Source organism: Trichosurus vulpecula, chromosome 1 (genome assembly GCF_011100635.1).
Source record: "Trichosurus vulpecula isolate mTriVul1 chromosome 1, mTriVul1.pri, whole genome shotgun sequence".
Taxonomy (NCBI): domain Eukaryota; kingdom Metazoa; phylum Chordata; class Mammalia; order Diprotodontia; family Phalangeridae; genus Trichosurus; species Trichosurus vulpecula.
Genome location: NC_050573.1, coordinates 181,076,253 through 181,104,079, shown reverse-complemented (window position 1 = coordinate 181,104,079; position 27,827 = coordinate 181,076,253). Strand labels below are relative to the sequence as shown.

At 41.0% G+C, this 27,827-nt stretch overlaps 1 long non-coding RNA gene across 1 annotated transcript; it reads left to right on the top strand.

Moving 5' to 3' along the window:
* The first annotated feature begins 421 nt into the window (after positions 1 to 421).
* LOC118831650 lies at positions 422 to 27,827 on the top strand. The gene is made up of 4 exons (XR_005009148.1): positions 422 to 500; positions 3,953 to 4,075; positions 25,916 to 25,991; positions 26,935 to 27,827. It is a non-coding gene; the product is annotated as an uncharacterized LOC118831650 (long non-coding RNA).

Genomic DNA, 27,827 nt, shown 5'->3' with positions numbered 1-27,827 from the left:
TACCGAGTAACAACAGGAAGCCTTCTTCAACACATCTTAGCTCTAGCGCCTTCTCTCTTTTCACCATTTCCCATTTATCCTGTATATAGTTTGTTTGTACGTATTTTCTGTTTGTTGCTTTCCCCATTTGGATTGTGAGCTCTTCGAAGACAAGAATTATCTTTTGCTTCTTTTTTGTATCCCGTTACTTAGCATAGGGTCCAGCACATAGTAGGCACTTAATAAATGTTTGTTGACTGACAAGAGCAACATAGAAATTTGCTCTCTAATTCTCATCAGAGATAGGACTTTAAACAGAGAAAGAGAGGAAGTAGCTAGTACTGTCTTCATAATTCTTTACCAGAATGATCAAGTCTTACTTTAAAGCCATTGGTTTCTGGTGGAGGGGAAGGGTTAAGTCACCTTCCCGTTGTTTTCCGTTCTCTCAAGCTTTGCTTCCTGTTTTCCCACAGCACCCTTTAGCTGTGGTTGTGATAGCAACTATTTGCCAGCTTGAACTGGTAAGTTTAAAATTAGCCACATCTCCCCCTGGAAAGGGGTTGAAGACTGGGTGGGACAAGGGCTTAAGGGAAGAAGGCATTATGGAAAAGGGAGAATGGTACTTACCACGACAGGGGTGGGGAACCTGCAGCCCCAAGGCCATATGTGCCCTTCTAGGTCCTTGGGTGTGGCCTTTTGACTGAGTCCAAGTTTTACTGAACAAATCCGTTTATTAGTTCTGTGAAGTTTTGATTCAGTCAAAGGGCAGAATTTGAGGACCAGAGCGCCCCAAGGCCACAGGTTCCCCACCCCTGGACCAAGGCAATCGAGCAACAACAACAAAAAAAATCCGAAACAACCACCCCTCCCCTGCCCCAAATAGCCTGTCTTTTTTATCTAAGTATCAATGGAGAAAACCCCAAGCCCACAAATAGACTGGTGAAAGCAAGGAATTCTCAGGTTTCAGCTGTGTCAATAGCCCCACCAGAGTAAAGGTTGCTACTGTATCCTGGCTACTGTTGATGGCTGGAATCTGCTGTGATTGCTCCTTTTAAAAGAACCATAAATTGATTTTGGAATAGAAGAGTGCTGTTTTCATAGCTGCTTGGACCAAGGCAGTCTGTGAGGTGATGGTTTTCCGGATGCTTTGGGTGGAATTGTCTGTTTCTTTATACATAAAGTAACTTTGTTATTATCCGACCATAAAGCTAGGATTCTGGGAAACCTTTCCCCTGGAGGCACCTGAGGGATGAGTCATCAGAGAGAACCTGGCAAAGTGGGCAAGCCTAGAAACCTGAGTAGAGACAGGCTTAATCATTCACTGGATTTAGGGGTGTGTCATTCATGTTTATTCAGCAAATATGCTGAGCCACGGAGGCGGGGCCCCACACCGGAAACTGGAACTTTGTGGGCAACCCAGAGTGAAGTGTGAGCTTTGGAAAAGATAGAAGCAAATCTTTGCTCCTGGCAATACTACTGCTTTCCTGGAGGGAACGTTGGATCCTAGCATCATAGCCACTGATGACACTAAGCCAGGAGGCAAGCGTTGGAAAATAGGAGAAGAAGCTAGGCTTCCCTGAAAATTAGAACCGGTTTTAATAATCAGCTAATGAAAATGCCCCAGGCAAACCAAACAGGATAGAAATAAATAGATCGAAGGACATAGACACCAAGACCTCCTGTAGGAGCTGAGGAAGCTGTAGCAGGAGTCAGTGCAGAGGTGAAATTTTTAGGACCAGATAGAGGGATGCCTTCCTTATCCCGGAACCAGCAATTTTAGACTTGAACTGCAATATGGTCCTGGTCCTGGGGGTGAGGGTGGGAGGGCAATGGGGAGTTCTGCCCTAGAGAAAAGATAAGGAAGCCAGCTCTAGAAGGGACTGAAAATCCCACCAAACCTGGTGGTGGCGGCTGCCTTCGGATAGGCATCTGAGTACTTTGTTCCAGCATTCAGCCGAAGCAGGATAAAGGGTAGGAAAAATAAAAAGGGTTTGGGTATATAAGAGAAAGGGGGGGAGCAGTTAGAGAGGAGATAACTCATCAATGAGGTCCTGGACACATGTTGGATTCATGAACTCACCTCTTCGCTTCAGAGCATGCTCCTAGGATAGAAGAAAATAAGCATTTATTAACCTACTACTATTTGCCAGGGACCATCCTTACGACAACCCTATGGAGTAGGTGCTAATAGTATTCCCATTTCACAGTGGCGAAAACAGAGGCTGTGACGTTAAGTCATACAGCTTGTAAGTTTCTGAGGGCGGATTTGAACTCCAGTCTTCCTGACTCTAGGCTCTGCAGCATTCTACCTACTGGGCCATCTAGACAGGGCTGTCGCTAGCCAGTCTTCTTAATATGTCCACTAAGCTGAGTGCTGGCTCAATGTATGCACATGTCTAGGGCAGAAGATCTCGAGGGCAGTTATTATACTTCTGTGGTTTTATTTCCTTAGCTAGAAAATGAGGAAATTAGACTTAGACAAGAGCTAAGATCTCTTCTAGCATTCTCTGATTTTTTAAACAAATTTTTTGTGGTGGGGGGAGGGGTGGAATTTTCAATCCTGCCTTGGCAGAATTAAAGGTTAAGAGGAATCTATAACTAGGCCAGGTTGGCTAAGGAGAATCAGAGGAACTCAAAAGACTAGGGAGGACATCAGCCTTCCAATCAGCCACACAAGTGGCACTGGGGCAGATTACCAGTACAAAACTTGGGAGGGCTGGGGAGAAGCAGGATTATCTGAATACACCCAGGGTTTTCCGTTCACAACCTGCACTTGAGAGGTGTACTTATTTTATGCTGGTCCACACTTAACTCTAACAAAGCAACAAATTAGATCAATTTATTTAAAGGAGGGTAATTTCTTTGAAACCTGGTTTTGAAGAAATGCCAGCATATGTGGTCATTCCTGGGCAAAACTGTGAAAGAGAATATTTTGCTCAATACTCCCAACCTCTCCTTTCTGTGCCTGTCCACTTCCCAGAGCTGTGCCCTTAAATTCTCCTATACTGCTCCTCCCTTCTCTCCTTTTCCAAACCACTTCCTTCCCTTCCCAAGCTCATCCCCAATCAAAACCAATTCTCTAAAAAGCATCTGAAGTATTAAATCAGACACTCTTATCTATGATACTTTAAGGAATACAGGAGTCCCCCGGAACCCACTAAATGAAGAACCCCAGGAAAACTTCCCCTGGTCTCCCTGTCAGAGTAAGTTCAACAGTAATGGCCCAAAGCCCCTTCTCAGGGAGTTTGAAAGTTTCTTAGCTGCCAATTTCCCAAGTCTTTCCTTCCCCAGCTAGTATGAATCAGCATTACTCCAGAGGTTCAAACTTTGGTCTCCCTCCCCCCAACGCCTGGTCCTGCTACAACCTGATAAGAACCCTATAAAAATTGACTGAATTTTATTGGTTTGGGAATGAGTGCCCCACTCCCTTCACCAGATAACTGCTTGGGTCCATGATCCCAGCTAATTGCTTGGGTCCATCCGCCATCCTGTCAGTCTCTCCTCTCAATAAAGCTGGCTTTTGTTTCCAAGTACTTGATTTTTCTGAATTTCACACCTTTGTAAGCCTGGGTTGACAGATACACCCTGGCTGTGTGACTCTAAACAAGTTACTTACCTTCTCAGGTCTCTAGGCAACTGTCTATATTAACTGCAGAAAAACTTTGATAAAGGGAGTTTCTCTCTTACTCACACAGTCCCTATCCTACCATTTACTTCCATCTTGGTGTGAATTTGCCAAGGCCTTACCTTTCTTGAGGATCAACCCTTATCTCAAATTGTTAAATGATGGGCTTGGTCTATAGTTAAGAGGGTTCAGGTACTCACTTCAGTTTCAAGAGGGCCCCTGAAACTTTTATTAACGCCTGGCTCAGAGTAGGCTCCATAAATGCTTCTTGATTTGACTTGAATGTTCTGATACCATAATAAAGACAATTTCAGTGTATTTGGTACATATTAGCTTTCTTTTCAAAAGGTTCTTTGGCTTCTGCTGTAAGTTTTGTGCTGGCCACACCTCTGGTCTTTCACATTGGCATTTGAAGGTTGGTTGCATGGACCGATTATGCTGGTAATTCATTTACTACCTACCCAGCAGCACGTAAGTGAAAGTTTGTTCTCAGATCTTCTTATTGAAGTTACATTTATGGAAAAACATGAGAACTTACCAGTTTTTCCTCTGACCCTCCTCCCACTCAATTACCACTATCCTCTAGATAAAAAAGAATTTTTAGAGGCATAACAACTTTACTTCAAACAACATTTTCAGAGAGGTTTGCATGACCCAAAGATTTTTCTTATTTTTAATTTGCATAGCATGTATGTATCCTAATGTCTATATATTTGAATGAGTAATCTGTAATTTCAGTATCAAGTAGGAACCTTGAGCTATGGAAATTCCTTCCACCAACCAGTTTATAACTTAGTAGGCAGCTAAGCGGTAGAGTAGGTAAAATTCTGGACCTAAGGTCAGGAAAGCCTGAGTTTGAATCCATCCTCAGATCTTTATGTCCCTTGACAAATCACTTCATCTCCCTGCCTCAGTTTCTTCATCTGTAAAATGAGGATAGTAACATCCTCATTTTACTGGCTATCTTTAGGGGTTGTTATAAGGATGAAATGGTGTGCTTGCAAACCACTTCACAAATCTTAAAGCAATATAGAAATGCTAGCTATTAGTGTTATTAGCTAAGTCCTAGGAAGTTCCCTGAGTTACGAAGAGGTTAAATGACTTGCCCAGCAAGTAAGTATCTGAAGCCCAGTGTGAGTTCAGGTTTTCCCAACTTTAAGTTCACCACTCTCTCCACTATGCCCAGGAAAATGAATTGTGGAGAAAACTTTGAACTTATCTGAGTCAAATCTATTAAGAGGAGAATGTACCGTTTTAAAAAACAGTCACTTGGTGAGAATCTAAGGTCTGTGAAGGCTCTACCTGCTAACCTATATGTCCACAAATCACTAGTAAGCTATGTTGGCTGGATTTAGACTAGGTATTCTGGTGCAGAAAGTATGCTGACAGTTTTTACATTCAGAGTGGGCTAGGGCATGTTCAATAGACTTTTCTCTGGATCAGAAGCTGCCTGGCACTGTCAGACTCAGAGAATCAACTAATTGCAATTGTTGTTTACTTGTTTTTCAGTTGTGTCCAACTCTTCATCCACTCTTTTTGGGGTTTTCTTGGCAAAGTGATTTGCCATTTCCTTCTCCAACTCATTTTACAGATGAGGAAACTGAGGCAAACAGGATTAAATGACTTGGCCAGGGTTACATAGCTAAGTGTCTGAGGCCAGATTTGAACCCAAGTTTTCCTGACTCCAGGCCTGGCACTCTATCCACTGCATCACTCAGCTGCCCCTAACTGGCACATAGTAGGCACTATAAAAATGTTAGTTATTATTATCATTATAATTATCGTATTTTGTCTCTTCTTTCTTCATTTTAGGCTTAAGATTTTTCCTTTTTAGTGTTTTAGATATGTTACCATGGTGAATCATTAGAGAAGGAACAGTTCCCTCCCACCCCCAAGCTGGACACTTAAGAATGCATTTCAGAAAGCAAAATTCCAGCCTATAAAGAAATCCATACCCTTAGACTTCACTAGAGAATTGTGCTCTCACTGACTGTCCCTTGATATTCTCTCCCTCCCAACTCCCCAGCATAAATTTGGGTATGTCTGAGACATTCAGCTATTCGGTGTAAAGACAGAACCTTAACGGCTTCCCTGATCCATACTGCACATCATTAATGACACTGTTCATCCTTGTTAGTTGGAATGGACAAGGGAACGTGAGCAGAGGGATTATGATTGACGCAGTCAGTGCAGCCCCTGATTCAGTGCGAGAGCTGAATAGAGGTTAAATAGCAATCAGTAATGACTTTAAACACATTCTCCTTGGCAACCTCTCAGAGAAATTACAACCAGGGCTGGACGTAGAAGCCTGCCTGCTGGGAGGAATGGGCTGTAGAGGCCAAGACTACAAATTCTCACCATTGCCTGCCAAGCCATCATGTAACAGGTTACCAAAGACAAATCTGCTTCTGGAGAAATAGAGGAATGTTCAACATATATATTATTCTGCGTGTTTTATTCCTCTTCCTCCTGGAGGAGGAAGATTTGAGAAACAATAGTTTCTCTTTCTCCTTTTGCAACTGTAACAGGCTGTCTTCCAATCTGAGAACAGAACAATCAAGAAGCTTTTTTCCATTTGCAATATTTTATTCCTTAACCCATGAAAACAAAAGATCTTACTCTAATGGAGTGCATTGGTTGATCCAGCTAACTTAGGTACGGTTAGATTGGACAGTGCCTTATTTGCTTGAGAGTGACTATCAGTAAACTCCTAGCCCTGGAGAACAGCCTGGAATCAGAGGGAACAAGCTGTTCTCAGAAATAACTTGAAGCAACTTCTCAAACCTCGAACATTCGTCCCTGCTGTCACTTCCAGAATATTGGAGGGCAAGTAGCAGGATATAATGGAGAGACTGACAGGGCAGCTGGGTGGTGCAGTGAGCAGAGTACTGGCCCTGGAGTCAGGAGGACCTGAGTTCAAATATGGCCTCAGACACTTGACACACTTACTAGCTGTGTGACCTTGGGCAAGTCACTTAACCCCAATTGCTCTGCCTTCCCCCCTCAAGAAAAAAACTGAAAAAAAAAACTGTCAGTTTTACACTAAGAAGACCTGGGTCCCTGTGTGATTTTAGACAAGTCATTCGGCTTCAGCTGGGTCTCAATTTCTCCATCTGTGAAATGAGGTGTTTGGATTAGATATCCTCTGGTTCCTTCAAGTTCTTAAATCCCATGATGCTATGCTGTCTGACCTCGGGATATTCCTCAGGTGATTATTTCTTTTCTCTAAAACAACAAAGAAATGAGACCCGGAAATGCTGCTGTGGGCCTACCAAAGCACAATAAAAATGTTTCTGCTATCCATTAAAGCTGGTAAAGTTTATGGGAAACTCTCAATTCATTACAAGCTATCTTTTGAGATGGTAAAGAAGCCAAGATTTTCATGTAAGTGGGAAAGAAGTTGTACCTGTTCTGCTTGATTCTTTTGTTGCACGGAGCTCAATGCTGTTCATTATCTGTGTTTTAAGTGATTATGGAATGTCATGTAATTATGAATGGCTCCTGGGTGGAAATTCTTTTCTTTTCATCACAAAGAAATCTCACCATATTTCCTCTTTTGGACAACTGTGTTATACATTCTAACCTCTACCACCACCACCACCACCACCAAAACCCACTCAGAGTTCTAGAGAATTGTAGTGTTTTCAGAGAAATCATAAACCAGGCAAAGCCACAGCTCTCAATACCTCTGCCCCAGCCCTGGGGTAGAAGAAAAGGCTGGATCCCAGAAGATGACTTGGATGAACCAGTCCCTCTCAGCTTACAAAGGAAACCCAATCCACCTCCACCCCACAAAGAGCCCTAGGTTTACCCAAAAGACAGAGCACTCTCTTAGGACATGGGCACCAAGGACGCTTGGGTGGAACAGACAGTTTCCTTTGCTAGAGATCAGGACCTGCCTTAATACATAAGCTGGGCTTTGTAAAACCTGAAAGAACAGCCTCAGGGTCAGGGCTGACTGAGGAAGACCTGAAGTTGCCATGATGAAGTCAGGCACACAGTTCTTAACAAGCTCTCACTGGAGCAACCAGGAATAATGAATGGATGCAGTCCCTGGAAGTAATTCGATTCAACAAATCCTTAGTAAGAGCCTACTCTGTACAAGGCATGAATTAGAAGGAAGGGTTCAGGTCCACTAAGGTCAACTCTGAGGAACTAAAAAGTGAATTTCATGACCTCAGGAGTGTGAAATCTAGTAGGGACATGGTTTAAGTATACACACCAACGAACCCTCTCACGCAAACCAGAATATCTTAAGAGCATTTAAGAGTCCAAATTGCCCCAAGATCTGCGGAGCAAGATTATCTTGAATTGGGAGTGGAGCATGGGGAGAAGAATCAGTTCTGGTGACCCAGCAGAGGAAGTATATTGAGCTTGTCCAGATGATGAGGGAGAACAAGATGGTAGGGAACCTGAGAAGGAATTCTCCCTTGATCTATCCATTGCTTATAACTGTAGCCTCATATCATCCCTGCCTTTTGTGGCTAACTCCTTGTGATGGCAAATGGCTGCCTCCACTTCCTCTCCTCTCACTCTTAACTCTATAGTTTGGCTTCCGACTCATCATTTAACCAAAACTGTGCTCTCCAAAGTTATTAATGATCTCTTAATTGCCAAATTGAAAGGCCGTTTCCCATTGATCATTCTTCTTGACTTCTCTGTAGCCTTGCATGCTGTCATTCTCTTTTCCTTGATAATCTCTTCTCTCTTAATTCTCAGGACACCACTCTCTTCTGATCCTCCTTCTCCTTTACTGGATCTTCCTCTAGGACATAACTACCACTATGGATGCCCCACTTGGCTCTTCCCTGGCCCCTTTTTTTCTCCCATACTATTTTACTAGGACAGCTTGGTGGCGTAGCAGAGCACCAGGCCTAGAGTCGGGATGACTCATCCTCCTGCGTTCAAATTTGACTTCAGACTCTTAATAGCTGTGTGACCCTGGGCAAGTCACTTAACCCTGTTTGCCTCAGTTTCCTCATCTGTAAAAAGAACTGGAGAAAGAAATGGCAAACTACTCCAGCACCTTTGCCCTTAATGAGGTCACTGAGAATCAGGCTGGACTGAACCACACTATTTTACTTGGTGATCTCATTATCATGTTATCACTGATCATTTCTATGCAGATGAGTCTCAAATCTACTTATCTAGCCCTAACCTTTCCTGCTGACCTCCAGTTTCACATCTCCTACTGTCTTTTGGGCATCCTGATGAGATTAAAGAAAATGATGAAGTTAGGGAATCATAGGTTTTTTAGGGGTGCTCAATTCAATCTACTGAGCTAGGTTGAATCTGAGGGCCTTCATGGAGGCAAGATGGATCTTATATACAGAAAGATTGTGGGAGGGATTGAGGGGTGGTCAAGTAACCTGGGGTGACTAGAAGAGGGGTTTAGGGAGGGTCTTGAGGAGGAGTCTAAGGAGGATCTTGATGGGTCTGGGGTGACTGGTGACTAGAGGTCAAGACTCCAGGAAACAAGAGAATGGGATTTTGATGGGATCAAGGGTAGGAAGCAGATGGATAATAAAAGGCTAGGCTAGGTAGAGATTTGGGCCTAGATAATGAAGGGCAGATCAAGTGGGAAGATTCAAGGAGAGTTCAAGGGGGTTCCCAGAGACTGTACCCCATCAAGTTCAAGTGGGTTCCCAGAGACTATGCTCATCAATCTCAGACCAAATGTCTATGTCCCATAGATATCTTAAACCCATTTCCCAACCTGAACTCATCTTTCTCCCTCAAACCCTGCCCCTTCCATACTTCCCTATCACTGTTGAGGGTCCCACTATCCTCCCAGTCCCCCAGGCTTGGATCTTAGATGTCATCCTCAGATTCCTCATTTTCTCTTATCCCCCAAGTCCAATCTCTTGCCAAAACCTGTCAGTTTCCCTTTTACCACTTCTGTTCCTCCCCTGCCCTCAACAAAAACATCCTTTAACTTATCTCTTTTTACTGATGGCAGAATCAGCCTCTGGGATGCCAGACTTGTACTCATTTTTGACTGCTCCTTCTCATCCTTTCAAAACATCCAATCAGCTGCCAAGACCTCTTGTTTGTTTTAATCTGCACAGTATCTCTTGCATCATACTCCTCCACTCCCACTGCAGCCACCCCTGTGGGTTGTTTCTTTTCTCTCCCCACTATCTTCTTAGCCTCCTAGATGTTCTTCCTGCCTCCAGTCTACCCTATCTCCTATCAGGAACATCAACAATAATACAAATAAACATTTGTTATTCATCTTCCTTATTACTGGTATGATGTCACTTCTCTACTCAACAACTCCTAGTGACCTCCTAAATAAGGTATAAACTGATTCTCGCATTGAAGGCCTTCCACAAATAGCTCCAAACCACCTATGTGCTCTGTCTAAGGTTCAGGGAATGTAAATAAGAACTGTTTCTCTTTGGCCAGCAACCCTGAGAGCCTTCCCCTCCCAGTTTGTTTGTTTTTTTTAATTAAAGGCACCATCCCTTGACTCCCTGCTTAAAGAGGCCTCACTCAAAGTGAGAACCTGAAAAGACTTTAGCTTAAAAGGTCAAGGTCTCCCATTGTATCCTGGGCCATCTCTAGTCCTCCTGATCTATATCAGGCCACTGGACCCAGATGGCTCTGGAGGAGAAAGTGAGGCTGGTGACCTCGCACAGCCCTCCCTCGCTCAAATTAGTCAATTGCAAGTTACGTCATCACATCCCTGATGTCATGGTCCTCTTTGAGAACAAAGGACAAAAACCCCACAAGGTTCAGTGAGGCTGGCTCTGATTCTTTTGATAGATACCTATTCTCATATTGTCTTTCCATGTGTAGAATGGACTCCTCCTCACTTCTAGCTGGAGTCTATCCCTTTCTTCAAGATCCAACTTAGCCTCCCACTCCTTCATGAAGTCTTACCTGACCTCCCAGCTTGAACTGACCTCTTCCTCCTCAAATTTCTCTTAACATTCTACCTGGTTCCTTATTAAGCTTCTGGAAAGGGCAGAGTGGCATAGCAGAAAGAGTACTTGAACCAGTGAAGAAAGACTTGGGTTTAAATACTTTGTTCAGTCATTTTCAGTCATGTCTGACTCTTTGTGGTCCCATTTGGGGTTTTCTTGTCAGAGATACTGGAGGGGTTTGCTGTTTCCTTCTCCAGCTCATTTTACAGATGAGGAACTCAGGCAAACAGGGTTAAGTGACTTGCCCATGGTCACACAACTAGTAGGTATCTGAGGCCAGATTTGAACTCAGGAAGATGAGTCTTCTTAAGTCCAGACATAGCATTCTATCCACTGTGCTGCTTGCTGGCTTGGTGACCTGGGCGAGACACTTAACCTCTGAGACTCAGTCTTCTCCTCTGCAAAATGAGAATAATAATGATAATGCTCACATTGCCTACCTCTATGAGACTGTTACAAAAATGAAATGAGATAATGTATGTAAATCACCATAAAGATGTGAATTATAATTATTTATCTTTATAGTCCCCACAGAAGCTATCAAAATACCTTACTGTAACAGCGAGGCAATAAACACAACATCAACGGTAATTGTGAATATGTCTATTAGTTCTGTATCACAAAGTATGAAAGAGTCTCTATATAGAAGATAGAAGAAGTAAAGCATTTATTCAGACACCAGAGAACCATATCCCATAACCAGGCAATCTGCTCCCACAACCAATAAGCCCACTTTATCATAACAGCAAGGAACTTAAAACACAATATCACAACATGGAGTCTTGCCATCCCAAAACCTCTCTGACCCCCTGCTGGGGTCTTCCCAAAACTCACAGTTCAGCTATCACAGGTTGGCTGTCTTTGCCTCAGGTCTAACTATCATGATGGCCATTAACAGCCATAACGGCTCTCTCTCAGCATTTCCTATGACACAACTTCCTTTTCCTCTCAGTAAGGTCCTCCCACCACATGTGACTTAGGCTTCCTGTGACGTAAGCAGGTCACATGGCCTATTAATGGGTGGGAAAGATCTTCAAATCTTAATTGCTATTACACTTACACGTAGTGAATACACAAAGGATTCAGATGCTGGACACAGGGCCTCTCTCTCAGTAGCAATCTAGATAGATGTGTACTGTGGTACATCTTTTTTTTTTTGCAATAGATGTATTCTTTCTCAGGAAGTAAGGGTAAATTTTTTTTCAGTGGTATGTACATTTTTTTATGAATATAATTATGTTTTAAACATACTAAAAGAGTTGTTTGTTATTGAAAGGAATTTAACCAGATTTTGTAAATCTGGATTTTCATATACCCAGCTTGCTTACACTTTGGAACACCTGTTCTATTCAGTGTGGCTGCCCCAGAAAAAAAAAACTGGTAGTACCTACTGCTGGAGGTTTCTACTGAATCATAATAAGTTAAAGAGAAGAATAAGCCCCATGGACCGTGGCCAGCCCTAGGCAGAGGTGTAAACTAGTTGGTCTTTAGATATTTAAGCTTCATCTTTCAGAATTTCTTTCCCAGCTGTTAATTTTGACTCCCCACCCTAATATTCCTACTACTTCTGGGCAACCCACCCAAGCTAGGCCTTCTGCTAATTCCTTTATCTGCTCTTCTCTCTGTTGTTAAAATCCCTGTTGTGGTGGTAAACTAATTCCCAGCCTGGTGCTGATGACCACCAATGGATTAATTCATTAGCCCATCCAGTCTTTGACCTGGAGCAGTTAAATGAAGCTCTAATGGTGGGATTTCAGGCATCAGGGATATAGGCCAAATTTTGAGATATATAACTGGGTACTGTTATTGATAAGCCAGGCCCAGCTGAAATATAGTCATCCAAAAAAAAGAAGAAGTCATGGGATTTAGACTGAGACATTTGATAGTTGCTAAATGCTTCCTCTTCCTGTTCTGGCTTAGCTCTTTTTTTTCCCCCAAGACATTTAGCCCATTAAACAAAGGTAACAAATTCAGTTAAAAATAACTTGTTATAAATTCAATAATCTCAGCAAATACAAACAAAACCCAAAAACCATATAATCCAAACTCTTTATTAAAATCTTATAAAGGAAAAATCCATAAACTTTAACAAAAGAATAACAATAATAATGTATCTATTTGCCCCCTCATCCCTTTTTCATGTATATATAAAGTGACGTTGTTGTTAACAAACTTAGCTTCCAAAAGATTCCCCTATATTTGCTGAGCCTAGCAATGCCATACAGTTTAAGGGCACTAGGCCTATAGTCAAGATACCTAAGATCAAATCCTGGCTCTTACTTATTACTATATGTGGGATAATGGGTAAAACAGGTCATCTTACAAAATCAGACTTTGAGAGTTGGAAGGAGCTTCACCAACTGTCTATTACAACCCACACCAGAAAGATACCTGCCAAGTAACCTATTCCATTCTTGGACATCTTTAGTTATTGGAAAAGAACAGCTAAGTATGAAAGTGGATAGAGCACAGGCCTGAAGTCGGGAAGACCTGAGTTCAAATGTGACCTCAGACACTTACTAGCTACGTGACCCTGGGCAAGTCACTCAACTCTATTTGCCTCAGTTTTCTCATCTGTAAAATAAGCTGGAAAAGTAAGAAAACCCCAAACGGGGTCACCAAGAGTCAGACAGGACTGAAAAATGACTGAACAACAAAGAAATGCAAAGAGAAAACAGAAGCAAAGTAACAGTTGAGCAGTAATCATTATCCCATCCACCTGAAGTGGTGGTCCTCTGGTCTCAGCTCATCTCTAAGTGTTAGCACTCCTGACTCTCTTTTTAACAGGATTATTACGATTCTTTCATATTTATCCTCTATTATTGGCCTTTGATTCTATCTTCTGTATTTATCTTTCAAAAATCTCAGTTGGTTTGTGAGTTCTCTGTGTCTCAGCATCATTCTCTTCAGGTAACTCCTATTTCTCCTCCTCCTCCTTCCATTCTTCTTCATCGTTGGAACTACTCTTCATAGTTTTTATGTTGTCAATTGAGAACAAAATCCCAAACCTAAAAAAGGCTTTTTTTAAAAAAAAATGTTTAATATTTATTTTCAGTTTTCAACATTGATTTCCATAAGTTTTAAGTTTTTTCTCCCTTCGACCCCCTTCCCTCCCCAAGATGGCATGCAATCTGATATGTGCTCTACACACACATTCCTATTAAACACATTCTAAAAAACGCTTTTTAGAAAGAATTTTATTGTCATTCAGCAGACGGGAGAGCCAGAAAAGGCGTAGCCTTTTTCTTCTGAATCTCTGTAAGTTTTACATGGATATAAAATTCAAACAAGAGTACAAAGAAACAGTCAGCTGAGTGCCCTGCATATAGGCAATTTCCAAAAGGGGCAGTTTCCAGATAAAGCATGTAGGCTGCATGAAATGTATATCAGCAGGTAAGTCTAAACATTCAATAAAATTTGGGCAAAGCCAAAGGTCCAAACATTCTCTGCAGTAATCTGTGGCTCCCCTGTAGGGTCTTTGGGGTTAGTATAACCTACAAACCCTGCATAGCCTAGGTTAAGCAATATCTAGCAATATGATGCTAGATTAAAGTAATATAATAAATAATAAAGTTTTCCCATAATGTATTTAGATATGTTTACATATATGTATACACAGACATATACACATATATAAGCAGTTTTCTTCCTCACTCTTCCCACTATCCTTTTTAATTTAAAGTCCTCTTCATTAGATAAAAATATTCAGCAAACACTTTCCTACTAGCCCTTGTTAAGTATACTTCATCCCTGGCCAGGAGTTGACCACCCCTATATTTTAAGCCATGGTCCAAAAGCCAAAATCCTATTCTCAGACACCATCTTCTTAGCCAGATGTTTGCTTCCCAAACCAATTTTTCTCTTTTGTATTCCTTGTCTTCAACTAGTAACAGTGAGGAAAATACAAGCTATGTCCCTACAGTCTTTAGGTTTTTTTGCCCAAGACTTTGAAATCTTTTTTAATATTCTTTCTTTCTCAAGTAGTATCATTTACACCCACATTAATCACCAGAAGTGGGTAGCAGTCATCCATTTTGATAAGATTTGGCAGATTTTCTGTTGCATCTTGGCTGCGTGCCTCAGGAAGACCACCGTTATCAGGTAAACAATACCTGCTTCAATACCCCTTCAATACCAACCACAGTTACTCTCAGCTTCTTTTTCTGACCCTTATTGGATGATCTCTTACGGGATAGTCTCTACAGCTCTCCTTTAGCATTCCTTACACAGAGGACAAGCTTCTGTTTCCTCCTCAGAGCCTTTTCTTCTCTCCTCTTCAGAAATATTAAAATCTTTTTTGTTTTGTTTTGTTTTATCTCTAAGTATGTCTTGTTTCTTCCCTACCTCTCCCATGTGACACTCTTCATCTAACCCCTGTAGTTCAAACTCCTCCACTTTAGATTCCTTCCCCCACCTTTGGAAATCCATGTTTATTACTCTTAGAAACAGATCATCGTTTCTAACAATGAGACAGTGGGATGGCTTTTCCATATTCCCCTCATCCTCTCTTTTTGGCTATCACTAGGTAATTTTGATCAGTGGTTTTATTTGTGTCTGATTCTTCATAAACCCAATTTGGGGTTTTCTTGGCAAAGATACTAGAATGGTTTGTCATTTCCTTCTCCAGCTCTTTTGACAGATAAAGAAACTGAGGCAAACAGCATTAAGTGACTAACCCAGGATCATATAGCTAGTAAGTGTCTGAGATTCAAACTCAGGAAGACGAGTCTTCTTGACTCCAGGCCCAGCACTCTATCCATCTCTAGGTGATGTCCTGGAACAAAAGCATCCAGGTTTTCCCATCTGCTGTTTACTTTTCTGCTTTTTGGTTCTATGAGTCTCTATCTCTCTGGGAGACTTATGTTCCCTTACCCCCAATCCCAAAAGATGGTGGAAGATTCTTATATCCTAGACTCCAATCAGACCAAACTCAAGGGATAAAAGCAGTCTTTTCAAAGAATTCTAGATTTAGAACTGGAAGGGGCCTTAGCGGACATCTAGTCTAATTCCCATTTTATAAATCAGGAAACTGAGATGGGAAGTTACCTGCTCAAAACCTGAGACAGAAGAGTCAACCTCAAGTATAGCATGCTAGATTCTCATCATGCTGTACCCTCTGCCTGGATGTTGGAGCTTTGTTTAGATCCTCATATCAGAGCCATATCAGAGTAGTGGCTCAGAGGGTAGAGCTCTGAGCCCAGAGTCAGGAAGACTTGAGCTCAAATTCAGCCTCAGATGTTTAATAGTTGTGTGACCTTAGGCAAGTCACTTAAATGCTGCTTGCCTCAGTTTCCTCATCTGTAAAATGGGGATGATAAGAGGCCCTACCTCCCAGGGTTGTTTTGAGGATCAAATAAGGTTAATATTTGTAACAAGAGTTTGTAGTATAGTACGTGTCACATAGTAAGCACTGTAAGTCCCTTCCACATCATGACTTTCCCCATCATGATATATGGCAGGACAGTATCAGAAATTAAATGCAAATTTTGGAAGAGTTTTGTGGAAGCTGCAGATGACACGTGAAGGCCAGCAGACACAGAGCCTATGACCAAATACATAATCCAGATTTTACAATAAAGTACTGTAAACCCTCCATGAAGGAAAAAGAAAAAAATTAGATTTCTCCTCTGGTACCAAAACTTTACATGGATTTTTCACAGGGGCCACTGTAACCCTGACCCTGTATTCCCCAGAAATATAGAAGGATTAACTATATATTAGTATTATTCTACACTTGCAGTGTCTATGGATTTCCTGGTTTTTAACCATCTAATTTTTCCCAACCAAATATTCTTCTGTGGATATATGTTGTGGTGGAAAAAGCACCAGACTTGGGTTCCGATGCCAGATACGCCAATAACTACCTATGTGACTTTGGTCAAGTCACTTTATTGCATTTTCCTTATCTGAACAATGGAGTAGTTAAATTAGGTGATTTCTAAGGACCTTTCTAGATCTAATACTTTACAAAATCAAATAAGATAATATTTGTAGAGTGCTTTGCTAAAGCACTATATAAATGTCAGCTGTTATCAACATCATGATTATGGTGACATATAATGTGTTATGGTAACATATTGTCCCTGCCCATAAATAGCTTATGGTCTTAGTGGAAAAAAAATGACCCTTGTGGGAGTGGAAATAGACAGAATACTCAATATAAACTAGCATTTCTATTAAACAGTCTTATATGCTCCTTCCTTCCATGCACCCTTTCTAATACCAACCTAAATTTAGATTCTAGATGCCTTGCTATTTCACAGCTTTTTCAATTAACTATTCACAAGCATCATGTGGAAGTCTCTCTTCAACACCAATTTGTCATAAAAATTGGTCAATAAGGAATTCTCAGGCAACAGTCTTCATTGGCTTATACAGTGATTCAAAAGCCTTTGTGTTGTCTGGTGAGCGGAGCGAAGTGTTTTTGACAAAGGTTGTGAATTAGACAAAGACAAGGATTTTCTGCTTACATGAAAGTAATAGAAAATGTTAGCCTTAGGAAAAATTTGAAAGAGATGAAATTTTATCTTTGGCAATTTTCTCGAGTCCCTGTGTAATGATCACCTCTGCCATAGTTATTATTCATTCCTAAAAGGCTTGGCTTTCCGCACATATATAAATAAATCTCCGTTAGTTGATAACACTCCCATTAAAGGTGTTTGAATTATGGAAGATTCTTAAAGACCCAAAATTACAAGTAACCTAGTTGGTACTGCCCCCAAACCTTCCTCTTTGCTCTCCCAGCAGCAGGAGCTTAGCACCCTCATATTTCATTCTTCCCCTTTCTAAAACTTATTCTTAGGCGCTAAGAACTTCATTTATACTAAGGTGTGAATGACAGGTAAAGGTAAGGTATAACTTTCTGCAATATTTATATTTTAACAGAAGTCAAATTCTCAGTCAAAGAAATAAATCTCTCATTATTGCATTTCAAGGCATTTTGAGCTAGGAAGAAAAGCTCCCCCACGCACCTAGTGATTGTGAAGTCACACTCCTTAGGCAGCTGCCTATAGGGCAGGCATATTTATAATCTCAGCCCCATTTACGTTAGCTCTTTGTTCTTAGATGTACAGAACTAGGCATCCCAGAACACTGTTAATATTACCTGAATGCCATTTACAAATCCAATGGGAAATATAGCAATACACAGTCCAGAGAGAAACATGCCTTTGGAGGCAGGTTAATACTTTGCTCAAATTCAAGAGATTCAAGTTGCCTGTTCCAACTGACAGGCAAATTGGGCCTACCAAAGTACTTTCAGAATTGGTGTCATTTACCTTGTGATAGGTCTACCAGTGCTACAATACTGTTTTAAAAAAAATAGTAAGTGGCCTGAGACTTTGGTTTACAATATAATGAAACCTTTGCGTAGAGAGTCCGAGGACTCAGCTCCATGTTAAAATACAATGAATTGGTGTTGCATTGAAATCCGTGCCACAGGTGTCATATTAATTAAAGTGTAAATCATTATATTTACGTTCTGGTTTGGGAGAGGCAGGAATCTAGATGCAAAGAGTACCCAGGCAACTCCCAGTAGAAGAGTGATTGCTAGGGCAACCAGGGCCCCGCTGTAATCTGGCAGGCAGGGAGCTGGATCACATAAAACTGTTCCCAAGGTATCAGTAACCATATTGATGGCAAAGTGGTAGAGATAGTACAGTGGATAGAACATTAGAAATGGAGTCAGAAGGCCTGAGTTCGAATTCCACCTCAGAGAGCTTACTAACCGGATGATGTTGGGCAAGTCACTTAACCTCTGCTGTCTCAGTTTCCTCAGATGTAAAATGAGGATAATAATAGTAATACTCCCAGGGTTGTTGTGAAGATCAAATGAGATCATATTGGTAAAGCGCTTAGCACAACGTCTGGCCTATAGCAGGCTTTTAATAAATGCTGGTTTTGTGACCTCCCCCCAACCTCCCATACTTTAAGGAAAAGTTATCTTTGGTTTGTCTGAAGAAATGCATTCACCTCATTTGTGATTCGTTAACAGTTTGCACACCAACAGTTAATGGTATTAGAAGAAGCTTATTTAATTTACTGAAATGATCTGTGATTTCAACAGTCAATTGGTACAGGCATTCCATGCACCACTGTAGGTTACAACTGTGATTTAGTAGATAGAGGTTAAATAACTTTTCCAGATTCAAACAACTAGAAAGCGTCAGAGATGGGATTTGAACCCAGTTTCTATGACCCCAAGGCCAGCATTCTATGTACTACTCCAGATGGTCTCTTCTGTTTGACTTAGGTTAAATAAATGCCGTTAATATAAATCTACTAATAAGCTTAAAAATATTTTCTTTGTAACCCCTGTCTTCGTATATAATTCGAATGTAAACTTCAGTTTAGTCCAGCAAGTATCACAGATTCAGAATTGGTTGTCTGAATTAATGAGATCTTACTGGATATTGTAAGTCTTGCATTTCCATACTTCTTAAGTCCTTTGCTTTATCTCAAAGATGGAGATAAAGGAAGGGAAAGGAACACTCATTTATTAAGCACCTACTATGTGCTGGGCACCATGCTTTATAAATATTATCTCATTTAATCTTCATAACAACCCTGGAAGGTACGTGCTGACTCCTGTTTTATAGCTGAGGAAGCTGAGGCACATAGTTAAATGACTTGCTTAGGGTCACATAGCTAGTACGTGCTTGAGACAGGATTAGAACTCGGTTCTTCCTGACTCAGGGCAGAATCCCCTGTGCCTTTGAGCATTTCCACAACCTCCTGGTTTAGTGGAAGGAGCACTGAACTTGGGAGTCAAAAAACCCAGCATTTAAGTACTGGTTTTGCCATTTATATGACTATGGATAAGTAAGTCATTTAACTTCTCTTGGCTTTAGTTTCAGTGGGGATAATAATGTGCTACAGGAATGCCAATTATTAACATGCTTCTATGTGGCCCCAAACTTCCTGTTTAAAAAAAAATTCTTTTTCAATTTGATGGATAGTACTCTTCTAGTTCCAGCTGAAATGACCATTTCTTTCTATTGAAAAGTCACTTTTTTTTGTTGCTTTTGCCAAGGGAAGGGAGAACTATTTATATTCTCTATCAATCCTGTCTACATGTTCAAGTTCTGAGCCATCCTCATCATGCTCACATGTTTCTTTGGCAGACCACCAGTCCATCCCCACCGTCTCCTCCTACCCCTTAAAGGAGCCACGTTCAGCCAAGCTGCTGTCATCCAGGAGATGCAGGCAAGCAGATGTTATGAGTGTACGTACGGTGTTACATGCTGGGACAGTCTGAACTTAGATAAACAGGAAATCAGTGGAACAAGTACATTCTAAATCGTGTCCAGCCTATATTGTGCTGCTGTATTATATATTAATAGCAACAAGAAAAAAAGGACAATATAGCTACGTTAATAAGGGAATGTGGATGGAATCACTGGACAATCATGATTTTTCTTCATAGATAATTCAAGTGTACATTTACAATTTTAAGTTAAGACTTTACAAGTTTTTACAGTTTCAAGACTTTATGAGTTGTACAGTTTCAAGAGTTTACAGGACTTCCACTCCCTTTCAAATTTGGGTCGAACTTTAACAAAAACAGAAACAGAGAGGCGAAGATGGCGTGGTGGAAATAGTGCTGATTTGGAGTCTGAGGACCTGCCCTAAGTCCCACCTGTGTGACATTGGACAAGTGACTTAGCCCCTCTGGGCCTCAGCTTCCTCATCTGAAAAATGAAGGAATTGGGTGAAATGACCTCTAAGATCCCTTCCAGCTATAAATCCGTGATCCTCACTTGCTCACTTAAAACAATTAGCTTTCTGCTATAGAATTTTAACAAAAAGAATAAGCCCATTTGAGAAAGCCACATGAAATGTAGGAAACACTCTACAAATAAAAGGTGTTACTATACTTGGGGACTGACTGGCCTTCTGTGCTTCCAGCATTATCTAACATTGGCTCAGTGCCTTTATCTCTAGCAAGATGTTAAACATCAAATATAGGTCAAGGGTAAAGGCTTATCAAAAGACAGCATTTTGTTTTTGACTGTGATATCCAGATTGTATGACCTCTACCGTGATGGGGATAAAAAATTAGTCTGCATTTGTCTTTGTGGAAGTACACAGCCTGTACAGAATAGTGTAACTCTGTGTCTTTTATGAAACACCATTCAATATTCCAAACGGTTATGATTTTGGTTAGAAACAATGTGGTTTATAGATCATCCTAGAATTCTCAATACTCAGTGTTCACATAAATGATGTAAGGGATTTACATGGATTACAGGGAGAATGACTCTCCCTGTTCCTTTCCTCCGCAAGCAAATTTTCCTTTGTTACAAGGAAAGGCTGGCTGAATGGTGGAGACGGGGAGGGATAAATTCAGAAATGAATATAAAATAAGAACAAAGGACATCAATTTTTTAAAGAATCTCTTTCTCTTTTCCTCCTCTCTCTTCCCCTTCTCCTTTCCTCCCTTCTTTCTCTCCCTTAGATGAATTACCTATTCCCCAAATCCAGATAATTTGTATTTAAGTGTTTATGTTCATGGTTGTATTTAGTCTGACCAGTATTTGAAAACAAGAGATGTGTATTGAATAGTATTTGAAGAATTCAAATTACTGTAGGTGTCCAGAGTAAGCTTCACTTTTTTTTTTTAAAAAAGAACCTTCCTATTACAATAGGTAATATGGTAAAAAGAAACACCAGAAGTTAAGGGGTATAGAAGAAATGAGGTTTATTAACAATCTGACTATTTTTATGGTATTTCAAGATATAGATAAAGCATTTCAAGATATGATACTTTAGAAATGCTCAAATTTGATTAGTGACACATATTACTAAATATATTTTCTTTGTATGTAGACCTTTTAGGAAAAACAAATAAAAAGCATTATTCATTATAAATCATTAATTATTAAGCGTGACATCATAAATTAGAGAAAAATGGTAAAATGGCAGCAAAAAAAAAAGTTACTCTGCTATTTGCCTCTGTTTGAATACTTGAGTGGCCCAAGGGGGAAAGGAGTTTCCTCTCCCACGAATGCCCTCATGCTGGCTCAATTCAGGGAAAGTCTGGCCTCTAAAGGGAGGGGTCTTACACTTTGTCTCTGGATCACTCTGTCTCTACCCCAATCCCAGTATGGGGACAAAGTTTAGGTTTGGCTAATGTCACAGGCCTCCCCAGAAGGGATTAAGAGGGTATTTTTCTGTGTGCAAAGTAGATCTGGGATAGGATAAATATTTATTTCCCCACCACCAAAGAAATATTTGAAACCCAAAAGATTCATAAGCATGCACTTACAAAGACTTTAAAATTGGAAGTTAGGTGTGGCTGTTGTTAGGGTACCGGACTAGGAGTCAGGAAGGACCCGAGTCAGAATTCTGCCTTGCATACATAGGGGAAAGTCAGTTATCCTCTCTCAGTCTCAGTTTTCCTCACCTGTAAAGTGGGAATTATAAAAGCCAGCCTATCTTGCAGAGTGAGGATCAAATGAGATAAATATATACAAAGTGCTTCGCAAACCTTAAAGGGCTATAAAAAAGTCAGCTGTAATTTTCTATCAGCTTATCGTATTCTTATGTTGTTGTTGTTGACAGTTGTGTCTGATTCTGTGTGACCCCATTTGGGGTTTCCTTGGTGAAGACATTGTAGTGGTTTGTCACTTCCTTCTCTAGCTCATTCTACAGATAAGGAAACTGAGGCAAACAGAGGTAAGTGACTTGTCCAGGATCATGCAGCTATTAAATGTGTGAGGCTGGATTTGAACCTTCCTGATTCCAAGCCTAGTGCTCTGCACCACCTAGCTTGCCCATTATAGTCTCATAGTATTATTAGATTCTCCCCGGAGGCTGATGTATTTAACATGAAACACTTTGTGGGACTGTTGAAAAGGCACTTTCGCCCGTATCTTGTGTGATTGGATCACTGCCCACCAGAGTTCCCCATTCTTCCAATTTCCATCTGACTCCTCATGTGACTTAGGCCAGATTTTCTTTTCCCATGAAAGGTGACAAAAATGTCCCTGGCACATGACTGGCCTAGGGGGCGAAGACTGGAGCTGCACTTCCCTTTAGGCATATTCCTGGTGACCCCTGGCCTCATTATTATGATTTCCTAGTTGTCTAAGGGCCTAAAAGGCTCAAAGTTGTGGAGTAAGGCCTTGCAGTCTTAGAGGATGTCCCAAGGCCCCCTGAGCCACTATATATAATCAGACAGTTTCCATACAGAGGTGAGGCAGGCCATACCTACCCAAGCTATGTGGTGCCCTTCTTGAACATCTTTTATATGTTATGACTAAGAAAACATCAGTTTGTTAGCCAGTAAATGACCTATGAATGTCTCGTTTCATTTTAACACTTACTAAACTAATAGGAGACCACTCATTTCACCTTGGCTCTGCACTGTCCAAATCGCTAACTCAAGGTCCATATCTTCTGGCAAGCCAGTGCATGGCTTGGGCTCATCTTCCCTTTTAGGATCATCTCTTCCTTAGTAGCTGCAGGTAGTATCACCTAATAGGCAGCTGGCATCAATTGAGGAACTGGGGTGATGGTGGGGAGACTAACTCTAGAATTCTCAGGATAGTCACTTGCAAAAAGTAACTCAGAGCAGAAGAGGCAGCTCAGGCTTTGAGAATTAGTGTCACACTCTTGTGTTCTTTGCCATATGTCAAAGGTGGGGAAGGGTTAGAAAGGGAAGAAGAAATCCCTTTTTTAGCCCTTCCCCAGCCCATCCGCACCTCCCCTTTCTGGGAAGTCCAAGGGAGAGCTGCCGTAGTAGCAAGCCCCTATATTCAGAAGATAGCAAGCATAATAAAGGGAAAAGGACCCGCACATACAAAAATATTTACAGCAGCTCTTTTTGTGGTGGCCAAGAATTGGAAATTGAGGGGATGGCCATCAATTGGGGAGTGGCTGAACAAGTTGTGGTATATGAATGTAATGGAATACTACTGTGCTATAAGAAACGACGAGCAGGCAGATTTCAGAAAAACCTGGAAAGACTTAGATGAACTGATGCTAAGTGAAGTGAGCATAACCAGGAGAACATTGGACACAATAACAATAACATTGTGCAATGATCAACTGCGATAGACTTAGCTCTTTTAAGCAATACAAGGATCTAAGGACAATTCCAAAAGACTCACGTCCAGAGGAAGAACTATGGAGTCTGAATGCAGATTGAACCATACTATTTTCTCTTTTTTTCTTTCTTTCTCATGGTTTTTCCTTTTGTTCTGATTCTTCTTTCATAACATGATTAAGGTGAAAACATGTTTAATATGATTGTACATGTATAGCCTATATCAGATTGCTTACTGTCTTGGGGAGGGGGGAAGGGAGGGAGGGAGAGAGAGAAAAAATTGGATCTCAAAATCTTATAAAAGCGAATATTGAAAACTATCTTTACATGTAATTGGAAAAAATAAAATACTATTAAGTGGGGAGAAAAAAGAAGATAGCAAGACTGTGGAAGTTACTTCTCCCTTTAAAATCTGAGTGAGTGAGTAGATTGTATTCCTCAGTGGTTAATCCAGGGGTGGGGAACCTGTAGCCTTGAGGCCACATGTGGTCCTGTAGGTCCTCAAGTTTGGCCCTTTGACGGAATCCAAACTTCACAGAACAAATCCCCTCAATAAAAGGATTGAATTCAGTCAAAGGGCTGAACTTGAGGACTTAGAGGGCCACATGTGGTCTTGAGGCCACAGGTTTCCCCACCCCATATCCTTTTTAACTCAGTCCCCTTGTCATGAATTGGGGGGTAAGGATGGGGGCAGCAAGGCATCACATGAGTTCTGAGCCATAAACTCAGCACTATAGTTGTCTTGCTGGCCAGGCCTAACTCAGTCTGGTCCAGTGGTTCAGGTTCATGATTAGAATAAGAAACTTGCAGACCATCCAACTGTCGGCAGAAGAATGTTTACTTAGCCATGGCAGGGAGTGTTCAACCATGATGCAGTGTTGATTCAGTTGGGCTCAATTTACCTGCTTTTGCATTGGCTATTCTAATGGTCCCTTCAGAAGCCTGTGTCAAGCTCCTGGGAGGAGCTAGTCACTCCTCCAGTTTTGGCTTTTGTACTTAGGTCTCCAGGAAGCTAAGTGAGTAGCTGAACCTTAATCTCTTGAAACAATAAAGTGTCAAGGACAGTTTCACTGCCTTTTAAGAGGAAAAACTACCATAGGGTATGTAGCAAGGACCTTAGTATATATTACTCCTTTCTATGCCTGTGTAGGTACCATACCCCCTATCCCCAAATGTGCTCCATTAGGTGGACTCTAATCCAACCCTCTCACCATATTTAGATTGTAAACTAGTGTTCTAAATCTTCCCCATGGTTTGTATAGTATCATCATGACTAAATTCTAAATATTAATTATCTACTAGCTATACCTAACCTATTATGTGATAGATGGTCAACAAACATTGAATTTTCAAATGACTAAGATGAAATTTGGCGTTAGGGTAATGAACAGCAGACTGGAAGTGAGAAGCATGGGTCAGTGGGAAGAGCGTTAGATTTGGAGTGAGAGAAACTGGGTTCAAATAGAACTTTTTTACTTATTATCTGTGTGATCTTGGGAAAATTATTCAGCCTTCAGCTCTCTATAACATGAAGAGATATGACCAGCTGACTTCCAAGATTCCTTCCGACTCCAAATCTATGATCCTATGATCCATAAAGCCCTTTGAACTCTAAAATCTATGATCTAAGGAGACCTGGTGTCTAGTCCTGGCTCTACCAAGTAGGCAGCTGTGTGACTTTAGACAAGAAATATTACCTCACTGGGCATCAGACTAAAGAAGGCAGTTGAACTAGGTGATCTCAAAGTTTCCCTCTTTGTCTTAAATTCTACGATTATGTGATTCTTTAAAACAATAAAATGCTTTAGTTAGCACAAATAAAAAAGTAAGCAAATGCTTCGTTGCTTCTGGTGTTCATGTAAACTGATGTAAGCTAAGTTTTCTGTAAGGTTATATATCAGGAAGAATTACTCTCCCTGTTTCTCCCTCATGCTTTCTCTTGCTTGCAGTAAGGGAATTTTCTATTCACGTGTTTTCAGTGTGCCTAGCATGTAGAAAGTTCTTAATAAATGTTTGTTGACTGATTGACAGATGGAAGAATAAAAACAACACTGACTCTGGAATCAGGGTGTACTTTCAGGTTCTGGGTTTGCCACTTACTTATGTGTATGACCTTGTAGAAGTCATTTAACTTCACTAGTCCTCAGATTTCTTCTCTATAAAAGGAGGAAAATGGACTTCCTAAAATCTCTAAAGTTCCTTCCAAATCCATGATCTTTGGGTAAATAATCTTATTTGGGATCATGACTTTAGGGTAGAATGTAGGTTATTGGGCCTGCTTGTTCTGCCTAGCAGAAAGATAGCTATTACATGCAAATTCACCCTTGTTTTCAGAGTGCTGCCAAAAAGATTGCAAACTGGAACACACAGAAGCCAGGCAACAATGGAAAAGAACAGTACCACAACTAAGGTAGGGGCCCGGGGGCTTTGTCTCAGGGAACCAACGTATGTTTATGTGGGGCATGATTCACCCCTATGTTAGTCCTCCAGCTAGTGGAGGAGGAAGGGGAAAAGCCAGGTCCCTAGCTGGTCCGTCTGAGGATAAGGATCTGGCTAAGATCTTTAGATATTCTTCTTTCAGGTCCTTAGAGAAGTTTGAGTGCCCTGAAGGAATAGATGGATATCCTCATTTCTCACTATTACCTCCTTCATTCCTGTCTCACATGATGAAGTGACCTTACACCTTACCAAGGTGAACCTCTCTACTTATTCAAAAGATCCCATTCTATCCCATCTTCTCCAATAGATTTCCCCCTCTTTTACCCCCACTCTCTCCCTTATTTTCAATCTCTCCCTGTCTACTGTGGCTCATTCCTTACTGCCTACAAACATGCCTATGTCTTCCTCATCCTGAAAAAAAAATTCACTTGATCCTTCCATCCCTGCTAACTTTTGTCCTAAAACTCTTCTGCTCTTTGTAGCTAAACTCCAAAAGGCCATGTATGATAAGTACCTCCATTTTCTTTTCTTTCACTCCCTTCTTAACCCCTAAAATCTGGTGTCTGACCTTATTATTCCACCAAAACTGGTTTCTATTTATCTTGGATTTCAACTTTTTGTATTGGCATCTGATTGGGGGAGTCCTTGATCAATCTGATGAGTTCCCCAGTCAACTTGATGAAGTTAACAGGGCATGACCTTTCAGGATCTCCCTTTGGAGTGTAGGCATGCCCACTGGTGCCTTATTTAGAGGATACAGATGACTTCTCTGACTGGGGCTGCCTTGAAGATAATTGGATGGATGGGATTCATGAGGACGGACTTTGTTGGAGGAATCACCCCTATCCACGCTCTATGAAAGTGAGCTGAAAAACTAGCCTTGGCATTTTGAAGACCCTCTTTTTGCTTTTCAGCTTGTGCTTTGCTTCCAGAGACCTGCAGAGTCGGTCAGGACTGCAAAGAGATTCTCCCTTGTTTTCCCTCGGAGGCAACTGATTTCAACTTATTTGTAGAGGCATGTGACACATCTGCTTGTATGTAGCCTGAGAGGGGAGATCCAGAGAAGGAAGAATGGTGTAGTGGAAATTGATGGATTTAAAATCAGAGGACTTGGGTTTAAACCCCAGCTTTAACACTTACTGAGGATCAGTTCTTTATATGAAAATTGAAGTGGTTGGACTAGATGACCTCCAGGTTCCCTTCCAGCTCTCATCCTCTAATTCTATGGTACTGTGGTAGTAGTTGAAGGGCATAGAGTCCAGCAGGAACACTTGGCAAAAGCAGGCATGTGTGTACCCACACATAGCCTGAGAAGGATTATAGGATCATAGATTTAGAACTGAGAGGTACTTCAAAGGTCATTTAGTCCTATCTCCTTAATTTTGCAGATGAAGAAATACTCTTTTGGGGAATACACACACATATATGGGTACATATATTTAGATAGAAATGATGAGGATACAAACAGTGCTTTAAGAGTTAAGAATTGCTTTTCCCTAGTTTATTCTCTAACCTGAAGGTGTCCTAAAGTCTCTCCCCCTTATCTTGAAATACCATAAAACTTCCCCCTTATCCTGAACCATAAAATTCCTTGTCTCCCCCCATTCTGGATCATAAAATTCCCCTGTCTCCCTTATCTTGTGTCATCCATCTTCTTCCTCCTGTCCCTAATCTTTTAACCCCCATAAAAACCTCTAAAACTACATTATCATTCTGAAACCTCTACATAAGCATAACTCCCCCAAATATCAGAGTCTCATTTAGCTTTCTTGCTAAGGAGGCCTGTGATGCTTTTTACATAAAATAA